The following is a 15,863-nucleotide window of genomic DNA, read 5'->3' as shown; positions in this document are numbered from 1 at the left end:
AAGAGAAAATAGACACCATTAAATTATACTTCCTTTATCTCACTGTTATCAAACCAAGAATCTTATCTGCATCCACACTCCATATTTTCCTCTTTCCTGTCTTCTCCAGGGAAGAGGTGTCCTTCCTCCTTTTCAAGGCTAACCATCAGTCATGAGCTGAGTCCCATCCTTTCTTATCTTTGTAGGAATACTACTGTATGGATGATTCCCTTTCTTTTGTATTGCCAACCTCTCTGCTTCTGTTCACTCATTCCAAGATTCTACCCTCAGTGATGGATGTCACAGATAAATAAAATTTTTCCCACGAGGAGGTATTATTCTTGAAGGCTTAAACAATTGGTGCAATGAGATTTGCTTAGTTGATTCTCCCAATCAACTTTCTGTTTTATGATTCATTTCTTTATTTGCATGTTGTTTCACTGAATATTCAAGAGTGTTTACTGTTGTTCATTTTCTTCCCCTGGAGACCTTGACAAACTAGGTTTTAGGGGCAAGTCTTACCTTTTGGAGGCAGTAAAGCCTAGAGGTATCCAAAGATAGACTGCTCAGATTAAAAATGCTAATGCTTCTATTTTTATTTGTGAGTTTGGGCAAGTTACTCCCCTGTTAAGCCTCCACTTTCTTCTGAAAATGGCAACACTAAATGTTCTTTTCTCATAGGGTCACTGTAAGAATTAAAAGAGATAAAAGAAAAATATATACAGTATCTGACACATTAAGCAATGAATACATGCTAATTATTATTTTCCAATGTGGATAAAACCAATCTAAAATGACCAGCAATTTTGTGCTAAGAGGTAAGTGAGAGAAAATCTCCATTGGATATTTATTCTTCTTTGGAGAATTAGTGTGGGAGAGGTTGTACTCTAATCCAAATAAACAAATTATCTGCAGCAATCAAGTGATAATTCTATTATACTATTAAATATTGTTACTGTTGTACCACCGGTTTATTTTGTGACTTTATACAACTTTAAAAAAAGATTTTATTTATTTATTTTTTAGAGAGAGGGGAAGGGAAGGAGAAATAGAGGGAGAGAAACATCAATATGTGGTTGCCCCTTACATGCCCCCTCCTGGGGACCTGGCCTGCAACCCAGGCATGTGCACTGACTGGGAATCCAACTGCTGACCCTTTGGTTCACAAGCCCGTGCTCAATCTCCTGAGCTACACCAGCCAGGGCTTATACACAACTTTTATATCTACTGATCTCACACTCTTCATTTTCAAAGTGATGGAGATGGACTAGATGCTTTTCATTAAAGCTTAATATGCTGTTTTGATAATTCTTTTAAAAATATATTTTAATGATAAGTGATTGTGGCATTTTCCTGATTTTTCTTATATTAGTTTAGTTCCTTTCAGCAATTTATTTTGTATGCTTCTTCCCATGTACTATTTTATCATGTTATATATTTTTCTTCTATGGTGAAATTCTCTCTCCACCTTTGGTATAACCATTACTTTCAATCTATCATTTCACCTAATGTTTTCAACTGTAATACCAAGACATACTCCTTCTCAGCTTTTATAGTTTGTCATAGAGGCATGCATCTTAACCTGACTCTCAGACTGTGGAAGTTCAGTCATTATTTATCTATGTTTTCTTGGATTTGGGCTGATAATCCAGAGGAATATCACACTCACTTGTATGTGTTACATAAAATAGATTTCAAGCTAAGTTACATATAGTCTTAGTCTAGTAGAATCTGTAGCTTCCTATATTCACTTATTATATTTTGTTCATTTGTAAAATGTAATGGTTGACTTTTCTAGAATTATTACTGAAATAAACAGGTAGATGATGGGTCTTCACAATTTATGTTATGATGAATACTTAAACAGTCCTCAACTCTGTATTCTTTTAATTGTTTTAAATCACAATAACCTGGAGTGACAACTGCAACAAGGAAATACATTATTTTTAGAATCATCTTTTATATTAATATTTATAAAAATAGATAAACTTTAGATTCTATCACCAAATTATATTAATATTAGATAGCATTGACTCAAATCCTTTTCTACAATCACTGAATATGCATATGTATATGTATATTTTATTGTGATCAGGGTCACTTTCTCTCAGAGATACCCATCCCTCAATTATTTTATATTTTATTTTCTTAGGTCTGTGAATTCATTGTTTCAATTATCATTTGGTTAAGTTGCATCTTTCACATATTAATAAATCTATTACGCCAAAATGCAATCAATATGGCAATCAACTAATGTTGCTTTGGAATCACTGCTTTCATGTAAGGCATTGTATTTCCCAAATGTCTGTATTAAAATGTAGATATAGTATCTAGGAAAAATTGTACTTTGGCAATGATTAGTATGCATCGGTTATTTTGATTACTTGTCAATGATCATGTGGAACATCTGCTAATGGAAGCAGGGCTATGTAAGTTCTGGTTGTGGAACTTCACTTAAGAAAGGGAGAGAATGGAAACACTTTAGTAAAGGATTCTGGGAATTGTGGAGCATTATGGATATACCAGAGTTTCAGACATAGAGAAGTAAGATTACTATGTGAGCTACACTCAAAAGTTTTGCTAAAACTTTTCTCTATATACTGTCTAAAACAACAATAAAAGGACCTGCATAGAAACAGCAATCCTAAGGAAGAGGAACAAAGTTGGAGGAATCATGCTACCTAATATTAAACTACATGTTAAGGCCATAGTAGTCAAGACAGCATGGTTATGGCATAAAAACAGACACGTGGATCAATGGAATAGAACAGAGAGCCCAGAAATAAGCCACACCTTTATAGTAATTATTCCCAGAAAGAAAGCACATACATAGGCTAAAGATAGTTTATTCAATAGTGGTATTGGGAAAATTGGACAGATACATGCAGAAAAATGAAACTAGACCACCTTTTTACACCACACACAAGAGTAAATTCAAAATAGATCACAGACTTAAATGTTATATCCCAAACCATAGAAATTGTTGAAGAAAACATAGGCAGCAAAATCTTGGACATAGCTTGTAGCAATATTTCATTGGATATATCTCCCCAGGCAAGAGGAACAAAAGAAAAAATTAGCAAATGGGACTATATCAAACTAAAAAGGTTTTGCACAGCAAAATAAAACATCAACAAAATAGAAAGACAACCTACAGAATGACAGAACATATTCACCAATAATATCTGATAAGGGGTTCATAGCCAAAATTTATAAAGAACTTAAAAAAACTCAACAGCAAAAAACAAGCAACACAATTTTTAAAAATGGGCAAAAACCCTGAATAGACACTTCTCCAAAGAAGGCAGATGGCCAAAAGACGTATGAAAAGGTGCTGAACATCACTAATCATGAGAGAAATGGAAATTAAAACTATGATGAGATATAATCTCACACCTGTCAGAATGGCTATCATCAGTAAATCAAACAAGTACTAGTGAGGATGTGGAGAAAGAGGAATCCTTTTGCACTGTTGGTGGGAATGCAGACAGGTGCAGCCACTATGGAAAGCATTATGGAGATTCTTCAAAAATTAAAAATGAATCTGCCTTTTGACCCAGAGATCACACTTCTGGGAATATATCTGAAGGAATCCCAAACACTACTTTGAAAGAACATAAGCACCCCTATGTTCATTGCAGTGTTATTTACAATCACCAAGATATGGAAACAAGCCAAGTGTTGTCCATCAGTGGATGAGTGGCTAGAACAACTATGGGTAAATTACACAATGGAATACTACTTGGCCATAAAGAATAAGAAAGTTTTACCCTTTGCCACAGTATGAATGGACCTGGAAAACATTTTGCTAAGTGAAATAAGCCAGTCAGAGAAAGAAAATTGCATGTAATTTCACACATGTGTGGAATCTAATGAACAAACTGAACTAACAAGCAAAATAGAGACAGACTCATAGATGGAGAGCAGGCTGACAGCCATTGGGCAGGGAAGTTGGGATGGAGGGATGGAGCAAAAAAGAAAAAGGACTCATAGACATAGACACAGTGTGTTGATTGAGGGGGTGGGTAGAGGGGAACAAGTGGTAATGGAAAAAGTACAATAAAATGAAAAATAAAGTTTATGACATTGTTTAATACCTCATGACTAAGGTCATTTGAAAATCATGTCTCACCTTCTCATATTGCAAAATGTAAAGTGAAGCCCTAAAAATTTCAAGCTACTCCTGAGATTGTTGCATTTCTTTTAGAACACAAGTTAAATAGCATACAAAACCTCAGCCAGAGACCATGATAATTTAGACCATCATGTTCAAGATATTTTAATTTGCAGATCAGATAGTTTTCATTTGCAAAATTGAGAGGGGCATTTGGCAGTAAATATTTGCCTTATAAAAAAGTCAGTGATCAATATTCAAACTATTCCAATCATCATGCTTCTCACTATGTGGTAAAAAAAGACTCTGATGAGTAAAATGAGGAAATGATCTAAGGTCCGATACCACTGGTATACTGCTGTCTCTGAGAGGTGAAAATGCTTGAGCAAGTGTGTCACTTAAAATCAAAATCATCAGTGCAATTATATGCCTCATGGTCATTATGGATAGTTATATTTTATTTTTATTTTTTAAGATTTTATTCATTTATCTTTAGAGGGGAAGGGAAGGAGAGAGGGAGAGAAATATCAATGTATGGTTGCCCCTTGTGTGTCTCCCGCTGGGAACTGGCCTGCAACCCAGGCATGTGCCCTGACTGGGAATCGAACTGTGATCCCTTAGTTTGCAGGCCTGCACTCAATCCACTGAGCCACACCAGCCAGGGCTGGATAGTTCTGTTCTAATGTTTTTACCTTCGACATGAGACATGTTATAATAGTTGTCATTAACTCTTTGCTGATTCACTATCCTTCCTCTCTGAAAATTAAATAATCTTATCTCATACCCTAACAAACAATAATATTGTTTCCATCCACCACTAAAATCATTCTGATGTATAATGGTCAAGTGTTATTACATTAAAGTAGGAAAAGAGACTAAGATCACACAATTTTTAGAGCAATGTGTGCATCGAAATATTGACTGTTTAGTGCAAACTTAGAAACCTAATATTGTGGGAAGATAATGAAAATTGAACACCAAGAGTAACATGAATTTATCTCACCAGAACTTAGCTCAGTCAGGGCTTCTCTACCCCAGCATTATTGATGTTTTCAAGCCAGATTCTTTGTTGTTGGGGACTATCTCGTGCATTGTAGTGTTTTTAGCAGTATTCATGGTCATTACCACTGAGATGCTAGTAGCACACTCACAACTGTGATTAACCGAAATGTCTCCAAATGTTGTCAAATATCTCCCAGGGGACAAAATCTTCCCCAGTTGAGTACCACTGACTTAGCTGATCCATTCTGAACCACCATTTTAATCCTTCACTATGTTGTCCTCTGGTTATTATTTCTCCTGAGTATTTAAAATTATGTATTTCTAAAGTCAGATTGTTCACTCGTTATTGATGATTTGTAGGCGATTGAAATCTCAACCCAAATATCTTCAGCCTCACTCTTTTATCTCTCTACCTCTTGCTTTATTTATCTCCCAGATCTCAAGCTTTCTGAGGGAGATGGGAACTTGAGAAAGCAGGAAAGGAAGTTATCAGTAAATAGTAATTACGATGGAAAGAATGCTGAGAGTAAACTCTAACTTTTGAAACTTTTACTCATGTCACTAAAAACCTGACAAAGAAAGAGCCCTGTTACCTTGGCAGTCACTGCTTTTCTTTCTTGTCTATTAAAATTTAGCGTTTAATATCTCCTGTAAATGTTAGAGTTCATTGTAAAGGCAAATTGGGGTGTCTGTGAAAATTCTATATAATTAAAATTTTGTGAATCTATCCTAAGAAAAATAAAATTATATTTTTCTATAACAGTGGTTTTATGTAGTCTCAGGCTGAATCACATGAGTGTTTTCCCTCTACATAAATTACATAGATATTAGGTACTTAGAAGACGTATTTTCTAACCCCTTCACAATACATATTGTAGTGCAGTGTCAAATAGGATTATTAAAAGTGTTGATTGACATTGAGAACAGCTAGGTTTGGGAAATGTAGTGTTATTTCTCTCTGCTTCGTATTTTACTATTCTGTTTATTTAATAAATAAGATGCTTCCTGAAAACGCAACTTAGGCTGCAGTTCTATAAAGAACTCTTAGTTTATGTGGTCTTAAAATAGAAATGCACCTTAAATTAACTTCGAAGTCTTCACTGTGAGAAAACCTGTGTCCTACTTGCATAAAAAAACATGAATAAGTGGTGTTTGAGTCAGCCACTAATCAATTTTTCAGTCATTTTCTTCTTATAAAAATAAAATAAAATAAAATAAATCTTTCTCTATTGATATATCCTGACCTTTATCATGGATTCTTTAGCCATTTTAAAAGCTTTCAGTGCAAAGGGCTTGACTTACCATCTGCAGAGGAGAAAGCTGACAAGTTAATCAAGCAGACTGATGATGTGGTGGCTACAATAAAAAAGGTCAAAATCATGTATTATTTCTTGAAATGTATCTACTGATTTGATGATAATGTCAAGTTCAAATCTTAAAAGGCCATTTAATAGAGTATAAAAAGAATTTTTCTTGGGGCATAGAAATTTTGACCTCATAAAGTGAAGTCTGTGACCTATTTCAACTCTTGATCAGAAGTCATTTTCATTTGTTAATTCATTCACTCTTCCATCCATCCGTCCATCCATCCATCCATCCATCCATCCATCCATCCAACGTTTATTAGACACTTACTAGCACTAAGCTAGTTACTGGGGAAATTGCATAAAAAATAAATGAAGGTTACTGCCCTTGAGCTACATACTGTCTACATCAGTATTTCCCAATACATGTTCAGAAGAACAATGCTGCTATAAGACACTAGTTATTCACTCCATAGTATTATTTTTTGTTTTTCTTCTGAATTTTCTGGAATCATTAAAAATATCTCAGTTTTCTAATTATAAACACATTTTTTTTAACAGGAGATCTTAATAGAAAGTAGTTTAATATTGACCTTGGAAAATGTGAAGGTCCAAAATATCTGGTATAAAAGATACAGTTAGAATGCAAATCTGATGGTACTTTAGCAATTTAGATGGATGTCATTCCCCTCATGTAGGGTACAAAATTCACTTAGTGTAAATTAACAAGGAAACCTGACCTTATGGAGACAATCTGAGAAACTGATGTGTGGATGACTATAGGTAACTGGATTTTAAAAGAAAACTAGCTTCAGCTAGCAGACCAGTTCCAAGGAAAGCACCTCTGAGCCAGAGCTGGAGGCCAGGGCAAGAGGAGTTGGCAGCACCAGGGTTCGCAGGTGGCAGTACTGGGGTTCGAGTAGGAGTCCCTGCTGAGGCCAGGGCCTGTCTCTGATGATGGACGAGGCAGTTCATCAAGAGTGACTTTTTCTCAAGTACATTTTCTAGTCTGCTTGGAATCCAGGAAATTAGGATTTTAATTTTGGGCTTAAATGGAGCAGGAAAAAGTACAATTTTGTACAAATTACAGGTTGCAGAAGTCATTACTACTATTCCTACTATTGGATTCAATATTGAGATGGCACCATATAAGAATCTTTAATTCCAAGTCTGGAATTTAGGAGGGGAGACCATTAGCAGGCCATACTGGAGATGTTATTATTCAAACACAGATGCCGTCATTTATGTAGTAGACAGTTGTGACCAAAATGAATTGGCATTCCCACATTAGAGTTGTTAGCCAAGTTGGAGGAAAAAGAACTGAGAAAAGCCATTTTGGTGGTGTTTGCAAATGAGCAGGACATGGAAAAAGCCATGAGTCCCATAAAGATGGCAGATTCACCTGGGTTACCTGCCTTGAAGGACAGAAAATAGCAAATATCAAAACTTTAGCAACCAAAGGCACTGGCCTTGATAAGGCAATGGAATGGTTAGTTGAAACATTAAAGAGCAGACAGTAATTCAATCACTTCTGCTTCTCTGAAATGAAGACCACATCGCTTATTCCTATAGAAACATACGTACTTCACATTACTAAATGTTAGAACTCTGTGTGATTGTTGATATCTACTGAACTGACTACACTATTTGTAATAAATATAAAAAACAAGTGTTTGGTTAGAAGGGTAACTCATCATGAATGTCTGGTTTGTGTAATGTAAAGTAGTCCTTCCTTGCTTTCTTGTGTTAAAGTATACGAGGTCTGTTCAGAAAGTATCCATCCTTGTAATATGAGAAATAGAGATATTTATTGAAGATATAAGATACAAGAAACATTGTACATAGGATAATGACATATCAGTCCCCTTCAAAGTAGGCACTGTGCAACCTCACACAGTTCTCCCAGTTGCCATCAACTGCCCTGTCGTAATTTCCTGAATCTCGACAGTCTGAAATCTCTTCCCTTTCAAAAGTGATTTTAGTTTTGGGAAAAGCCAGAAGTTGCAGGGCACCAAATCTGGGCTGTATGGGGGGCTGAGTCACCTGGGCGACTTGATGTTTCACCAAGACACTCTGCACATGATGTGTGAGTGATGAAGCTGCCAGTCATCAGTTGCCCATAGCTGCAGCCTTCTGAATCATCCCAATAGTTTCCTTAGGGGAATGTTCAGGCTTAACACAAAATTTGGTGCAGATTTGTTTCTCTACTCGCTCCATCATTTTGAGTGCAATGGTCACACAGTACACATGCTCACTCAGTGGCATCTATGGCCTTCACTGACTAGTACAGTGAAGTCGTTGTTGTTCACATATGTGCACTCCAGTCCACTCTCCTTGGCTTCCAGGTTACATAGATGTTGTGCAAACTGTTCTTGTTATATTAACAACAGTGGACCAATTTTTAAAAGCTATTTCATTTAAAAGCTTCCGGTTATAGGCATGAAGTTGAAATAATTATTTTGGTGGTTAACTTTACTGACTCATCTGTAGTTGTCATTTTATAGTACTTTATAAAGTTGTTGAAGAGATTTTATATATATTGACCCTATTGGTTTGTGCAAGAACCTTGTGATGGCCCTGGCTGGTGTAGCTCAGGGGATTGAGTGCAGGCCTGCGAACCAAAGAACTGTGGTTCGATTCCCAGTCAGGGCACATGCCTGGGTTGCAGGCCAGTTCCCAGCAGGAGATGCACGAGAGGCAAACATACATTGATATTTCTATCCCTCTCTCCTTCCCTTCCCCTCTAAAGATAAATAAATAAAATCTTAAAAAAGAACCTTGTGATGTAGGTAGGACAGGCTGTAACACACTGTTTATGGACATGTGGAATCTTGGTTTGATAGTTGGGTTACCCAGCTGCTACTTAGCTGGGAGCAGGGCTAAAAATGAGACTTCAGGGTCAGAAGCTTGTCCCATGAACTACACCTTGAGTTCCTGAAAATGTGAACCGTGCCACACAGATGAATTAACTCCTTAGGAGACTCTGTACATTCAAAATAATGTCTGTACATTTGTTTGTCCACACTGGTAGAGGTAGCAAAAACAACCCTTCATGGTTATATTTGATGAATTCACAACACATTAAAGAAAAATTTCATTTTGAAGGAAATTAAAAAGTTGTATTTTAGAAAGCATTGTAAAGAAAAATTTAGCCTCTTTCTGAAAGGAGAGAAAAGTTTGTCATTTGTTTTCTCAGTCATATTTCAAAGGTTTAGTTACACTTTAAAAAGTGGGGAGATGGGTCAAATTTTAATCAATGACAGTTGTAATAATATACCATTTTATAAAGAAACGATATTGGCATTAAGAAAGTAGTAGAAAAGATATTATTTCTTTGTGTAAAGAACATTATTTTAGTGAGTGTTTATCAACTATCATAGAGATGGAGATAAAGTTGTAATTTTGTGACTTCACATTAGTCCAACAGTTTACGTCCATTTGTATGTTTGCTGATTTATAGAAAAGAGGTTAGCAGATTATTTCAGTATAATTTTAAGGATAAATTTATGCCTCACAGAGCTACACACACAAAACCCAAAAGTGTTAGTATTGTGGACAGCTAGATTTCAAAAGTTCAGAAATTCTTTTTTGATCAGCAGTTAGATGAGCCTGATATTAAGAGTTTATCTAAATGGTTTTTTAAAAAATATTTATTTATCTTTAGAGGGGAAAGGAAGGAAAAAGGGAGAGAAATATCAATGTGTGGTTGCCTCTCATGTGTCCCCCACTGGGAACTGGCCTGCAACCCAGGCATGTGCCCTCACTGGGAATCAAACCATGATACTCTGGTTCACAGGCCCACGCTCAATCCACTGAACTACACCAGCCAGGGCTCTAAATGGTTTCTTATCTGATACTGTTATAAAATCAGAATGTTATTTATATAAAGTGAGTAAATAAGAAGTATTCAGAAGCCCTGGCTGGTGTAGCTCAGTGGATTGAGCGCGGGCCTGTGAACCAGACGATCGCGGTTCGATTCCCAGTCAGGGCACATGCCTGGGTTGAAGGCCAGTTCCCGGCAGGGGCCAGTTCCCTGCAGGGGATGCACGAGAAGCAACCATACATTGATGTTTCTCTTCCTCTCTCCTTCCCTTCCCCTCTAAAGATAAATAAATAAAATGTTTAAAAAAAAAGAAGTATTCAGTTTCATGGCATTCTACCAATGTTGGGGAAAGCTAGTGTTTGCAAGCACATTAATTGACAATAGTAAGAGTTAACATAGCATTAGGCCTTTCAGAAATAATAGTAAAGAAATTACAGTATTTCTGTTATGTTAGTGCTTATAGTGGTAAAAAATAAATTTACATGGCCTACAGTGCTTCTGTAATCTGTACCTGGTTGAAAAGGGTCATACGTTTTAATGATGTTCCTAGCCTTCTAATTTGTAAGACTGTTCTGTCCTAGTAGCTCATGGCTATAAACACTAAACAGTTAATCATCATATATCTGTAGGAGCTCAGCATAATATAGTAAACAACATGGAATCATGAAGAATCATTCATATTAGAATACTATATTTTTTACTCTTAATGTCAAATGACCTTAGTAAATAGAATCAAATTAAAACAGGTATTATATTCTCGCCATTCTTCCCCAAATATTAACCTATTGTATTATTCGTATGAAAACATTTTAGGTATAATATTTTCCTCTGATATTTCAAATTTATCTTGTACAGTACATTTCTAGCAATGTTTTTGCATCAAAATATGTACATGTAAGGTAAGGGAAAATAAGACAACTCTGGAACTGTCTTTGGAAACCCAGAGTCTATGTTTGTCTATCTTACACCAGCACTTAAATACTTCTACACAGAAATGGAACAGGCCACTTCTCCCACTTTATTGGATAAAGCAAGTCATATGACTTTATCTACATCAAGGAGACATTTAAGCAAAAGGAGGGAATCAGAGATATTGGTGAATATTTGTATGTCCATCACAGTTTACATTGGGCTACAGTGGGCTACAGTTGCACAAATTGATTGAGCATTTACTATATGCCAAGGTCTGTGCTTTTATGCATTAACTTTCATAATGCTCAAAGGAAATCTGTGAGGCAGATGCTATTTTTACCTCCTTTTTACTTGAAGTTGTTAAATATCCTGCCCCAGGTTTCAAAGATAGTAGGAGAGTTGAGTTTAAACCGAAGTTCTCACTTCAGACTTCCTACTCTTGACTACTAGGTAATATTGCCTCTTCAAGAGTCTTTTGGCTAAGGTAGGTTGAAACATGACTCAGAGTCAAAAAATTGTTTAGCCTGCAAGTCAAGAAGGAAAATTTGTTAGATGGTGGGTCATTATTGATGGTACTCATGAACAGTCTTAGTTGAAGCTGTATGCTCTTTTGGAAGAGATTCAAACAAGTAAACTGTGGTGGACATACAAATGTTCACCAATATCTCTGATTCCCTCCTTTTGCTTAAATGTCTCCTTGATGTAGATAAAGTCATATGACTTGCTTTATCCAGTAAAGTGAGAGGAGAAGTGGCCTGTTCCATTTCTGTGTAGAAATATTTAAGGGCTGGCGTGAGATTGTTCATGTTCTCTTTCCTTGCCATAGTAATTATGGAAGATTGTGTTTATCATATTGGGGTAAAGAAAAAAGGCAAAAGAAGCTTGGAATATTGAAGGACAAAATAGAGGTCAGATTCCTTGGGAGCTCTCCACATTCAGAGTGAACTTAGTGTGAATGAGAAATGAACTTTTGATGTGTTAAGCACTTGGGATGCTGGTACACAGCCTAAACTCATCTAATCTAACTGAAACATGTGCAGACCACATGTATCCTATATATACTTCTGCATTTCATGAGCAGCAAGAGCAAGCCATTAACCTCCTAGTCCTAGTGGGGTGTTTCATTTTGTTTTAAAATTATGATTTTCAATGAATGCCTTCCTCCTGAGATTCTGGGGGTAGATCACCTGATCACGTAAGAGAACATGTATAAAAATGGATGAACAATAGAAACAGGGGCATGGATACATGGAACAGACTGACAGTTATCAGAGGGGAGGGGACTGGATGAAAGAAGGTGAAGGGATTAGCTAAAGAACATGTGTACATCATCCATAGACACAGAAAACAGTGTGATGATGGCCGGAGGGAAGGGGGTGAGGGTGGGGAGGAGAGTAAGTGGGAGGGATGGGACATCTATAATAGTGTCAACAATAAAGATAAAGAAAAACCCTCTGTAAACTACAAAGCAATATAATATAATTCAAGTAGGAATTGTTTTTTCATCTTTTATTTTAATTTTTATTTTAATTTAATTCTTGTTCAAGTACAGTTTTCTGTCTTATATTCCCAGCCCTGCCCCCCCAGTGCTCCCCACCTCCCTCCCATTTCCGACCCCAACCTTAGTTATTATCCATGTGTCTTTTATACTTGTTCATGTGAGTCCGTCCCCTTTTCCCCTATGATTCTCTCCTCTCTCCCCTCTGGACTCTGTCAGCCTGTTCCGTATTTGAGTGTCATTGGTCATATTTTGCTTGCTTGTTTGTTTTGTTGTTTAGATTCCTGTTAATGGTGACATATGGTATTTGTCTTTCAATGCCTGGCTTATTTCGCTCAGCATAATGCTTTCAAGTTCCATCCATGATATTGTAAAGGGTAGGAGCTCCTTCTTCCTTTCTGCAGCATAGAATTCCATTGTGTAAATGTACCATAGCTTTTTGATCCAGTCATTTACTGATGGGCATCTAGGTTGCTTCCAACTCTTGGCTATCATAAATTGTGCTGCTATGACCATCGGGATACATAGGTTCTTTTGGATTGGTGTTTCAGCATTCTTAGGATATACTCCTAATAGTGGAATTGCTGGGTCAAAAGGCACGTTCATTTTTAGTTTTCTTAGAAAATTCCATACTGTTTTCCATAGTAGTTGTACCAGTCTGCGATCTCACCAACAGTGAACTAGGGTCTCCTTTTCCCCACAACCTCTCCAGCACTTGTTGTTTGTTTCTTTGTTTATGATGGCCATTCTGACTGGTGTAAAGTGGTATCTCATTGTGGTTTTAATTTGCATCTCTCTGATAGCTAGCGATATTAAGCATCTTTTCATGTGTCTCTGGATCCTCTGTATGTCCTCCTTGGAGAAATGTCTGTTCAAGTCCTTTGCCCATTTTCTAATTGGGTTGCTCGTCTTCTTTGACTGGAGTCGAGTGAGTACTTTGTTATTTTGGAGATTAAAACTTTGTCTGAGGTATCATTGGCAAATATGTTTTCCCAAGCTGTTGCTTCTCTTTTTATCTTGATACTGTTTTCCTTAGCCATGCAGACGCTTTTAATTTTGATGAGATCCCACTTGTTTATTCTTTCCTTTATGTCCCTTGCTCTAGGGAACGTATCAGTAAAAATCTTGCTGCGTGGAATATCTGAGATTTTCCTGCCAATGCTCTCCTCTAGGACTTTAATGGTTTCCCGGCATATATTTAAGTCTTTTATCCACCGTGAATTAATTTTGGTGTATGGTGTAAGTTGGTGCTTGAGTTTCATGTAGCTGTCCAGTTCTCCCAACACCATTTGTTGAAGGGGCTATCTTTACTCCATTTTATGTTATTGCCCCCTTTGTTGAATATTAATTGACTGTAGAGGGTTGGGTTTATTTCTGGGCTCTCTGTTCTATTCCATTGGTCTATGTGCCTGTTTTTATGCCAGTACCAGGCTGTTTTGATTGCAGTGGCCTTGTAATACAGTTTGATATCAGGTATTGTGATCCCTCCTACTTTGTTCTTCTTTCTTAACATTGCAGCTGCTATTCGGGGTCTTTTATGGTTCCATATAAATTTTTGAAGTGTTTGTTCTATGTCCGTGAAATATGCCCTTGGTACTTTAATAGGTATTGCATTGAATCTGTAAATTGCTTTGGGTAGTATGGACATTTTGATGATGTTAATTCTTCCAATCCATGAACACAGTATATGTTTCCATTTGTTTGTGTCTTCCTTGATTTCTTTCTTCAGTGTTGTGTAGTTTTCTGCATACAGGTCTTTAACCTCCATGGTTAGGTTTATTCCCAGATATTTTATTTTTGTTTTTGCTATATTGAATGGGATTTTTCTTCATTTCTGCTTCTGCTGTTCCATTTTTGGTATACAAAAATACCTTTGATTTCTGGATATTGACTTCATGTCCCGCTGTTTTGCCAAATTAATTTATTAGTTTGAGCATTTTTTTGGTAGAGGCTATAGGCTTTTCTATGTACACTATCATGTCATCTGCAATCAATGCCAGGTTTGTTTCCTACTTTCCGATTTGGATGCCTTTTATTTCCTTTTTTTGTCTGATCACTGTGGCTAGAACTTCTAATACTATATTGAATAGAAGTGATGAAAGTGGGCAACCTTGTCTTGTTCCTGATCTTAGTGGAAAAGCTTTTAGTTTTTGCCCATTGAGTATGATGTTGGCTGTAGGTCTTTCATATATGGCCTTTATTATATTGAGGAATGCACCCTCTATTCCCATTTTTCTGAGTACCTTTATCATAAATGGGTGTTGTACCTTATCAAAAGCTTTTTCCGTGTCTATTGATATGATTATGTGGTTTTTGTCTTTGCTTTTGTTTATGTGATGTATTACATGTACTGATTTATGAATATTGAACCATCCTTCCATCCCTGGGATGAATCCCACTTGGTCGTGATGTATGATGTTTTTGATGTATTGTTGGATGCGATTTGTCAATATTTTATCGAGGATTTTAGCATCTATGTTCATCAGCAATATTGGCCTGTAGTTTTCTTTCTTTGTTGTGTCTTTGTCTGGCTTTGGAATTAGGATGATGCTGGCTTCATAAAAAGAGTTGGGGAGTTTTCCCTCCTTTTGGATTTTTTGGAACAGTCTGTGAAGAGTAGGGGTTAACTCTTCCTTAAAAGCTTTGTAGAACTCTCCTGTGAAACCACCTGGTCCAGGGCTTTTGTGTGATGGGAATTTTTTTGATTACTTCTTCAATTTCATCTGCCGTTATTGGCCTGTTCAGGTTTTCTGCTTCTTTTTCATTGAGTTTTGGAAGAGTATACCTTTCTAGAACTTTGTCCACTTCACCTAGGTTTTCAAATTTCTTGGCATATATTTCTGCATAGTAATTTCTTACAATCCCTTCTATTTCTGTGGTATCAGTTGTAATCTCTCCTCTTTCATTTCTGATTGTGTTTATTTGGGTCCTCTCTCTTCTTTTCTTGATGAGCTTACTTAAAGATTTGTCTATTTTGTTTATCTTTTCAAAAAACCAACTCCTGGATTTATTGATCCTTAGAATTGTGCTGTTAGTCTCTATGTCATTTAATTCTGCTCTGATCTTGGGTATTTCCTTCCTTCTACTTGCTCTGGGATGTCTTTTTTGTTGTTATTTGAGTTCTTGCAGGCGTCGGGTTAGGTTGTTTGTTTGAAATGTTTCTATCCTCTTTAGGTAGGCCTGTATTGCTATGAACTTCCCTCTCAGGACTGCCTTTACTGTGTCCCATAA

General features: G+C 36.5%; 1 pseudogene; it reads left to right on the top strand.

The window, feature by feature from the left end:
- Positions 1-7,357: 7,357 nt before the first annotated feature.
- Positions 7,358-7,963, top strand: LOC118983063 (ADP-ribosylation factor-like protein 1; annotated as a pseudogene).
- The last annotated feature ends 7,900 nt before the right edge of the window (positions 7,964-15,863 follow it).

The sequence above is a fragment of the Sturnira hondurensis genome, unplaced genomic scaffold, assembly GCF_014824575.4.
Source record: "Sturnira hondurensis isolate 20B ecotype Veracruz unplaced genomic scaffold, ASM1482457v3 Scaffold0002633, whole genome shotgun sequence".
Taxonomy (NCBI): Eukaryota; Metazoa; Chordata; class Mammalia; order Chiroptera; family Phyllostomidae; genus Sturnira; species Sturnira hondurensis.
This window is presented reverse-complemented; position numbering and strand designations above follow the sequence as displayed.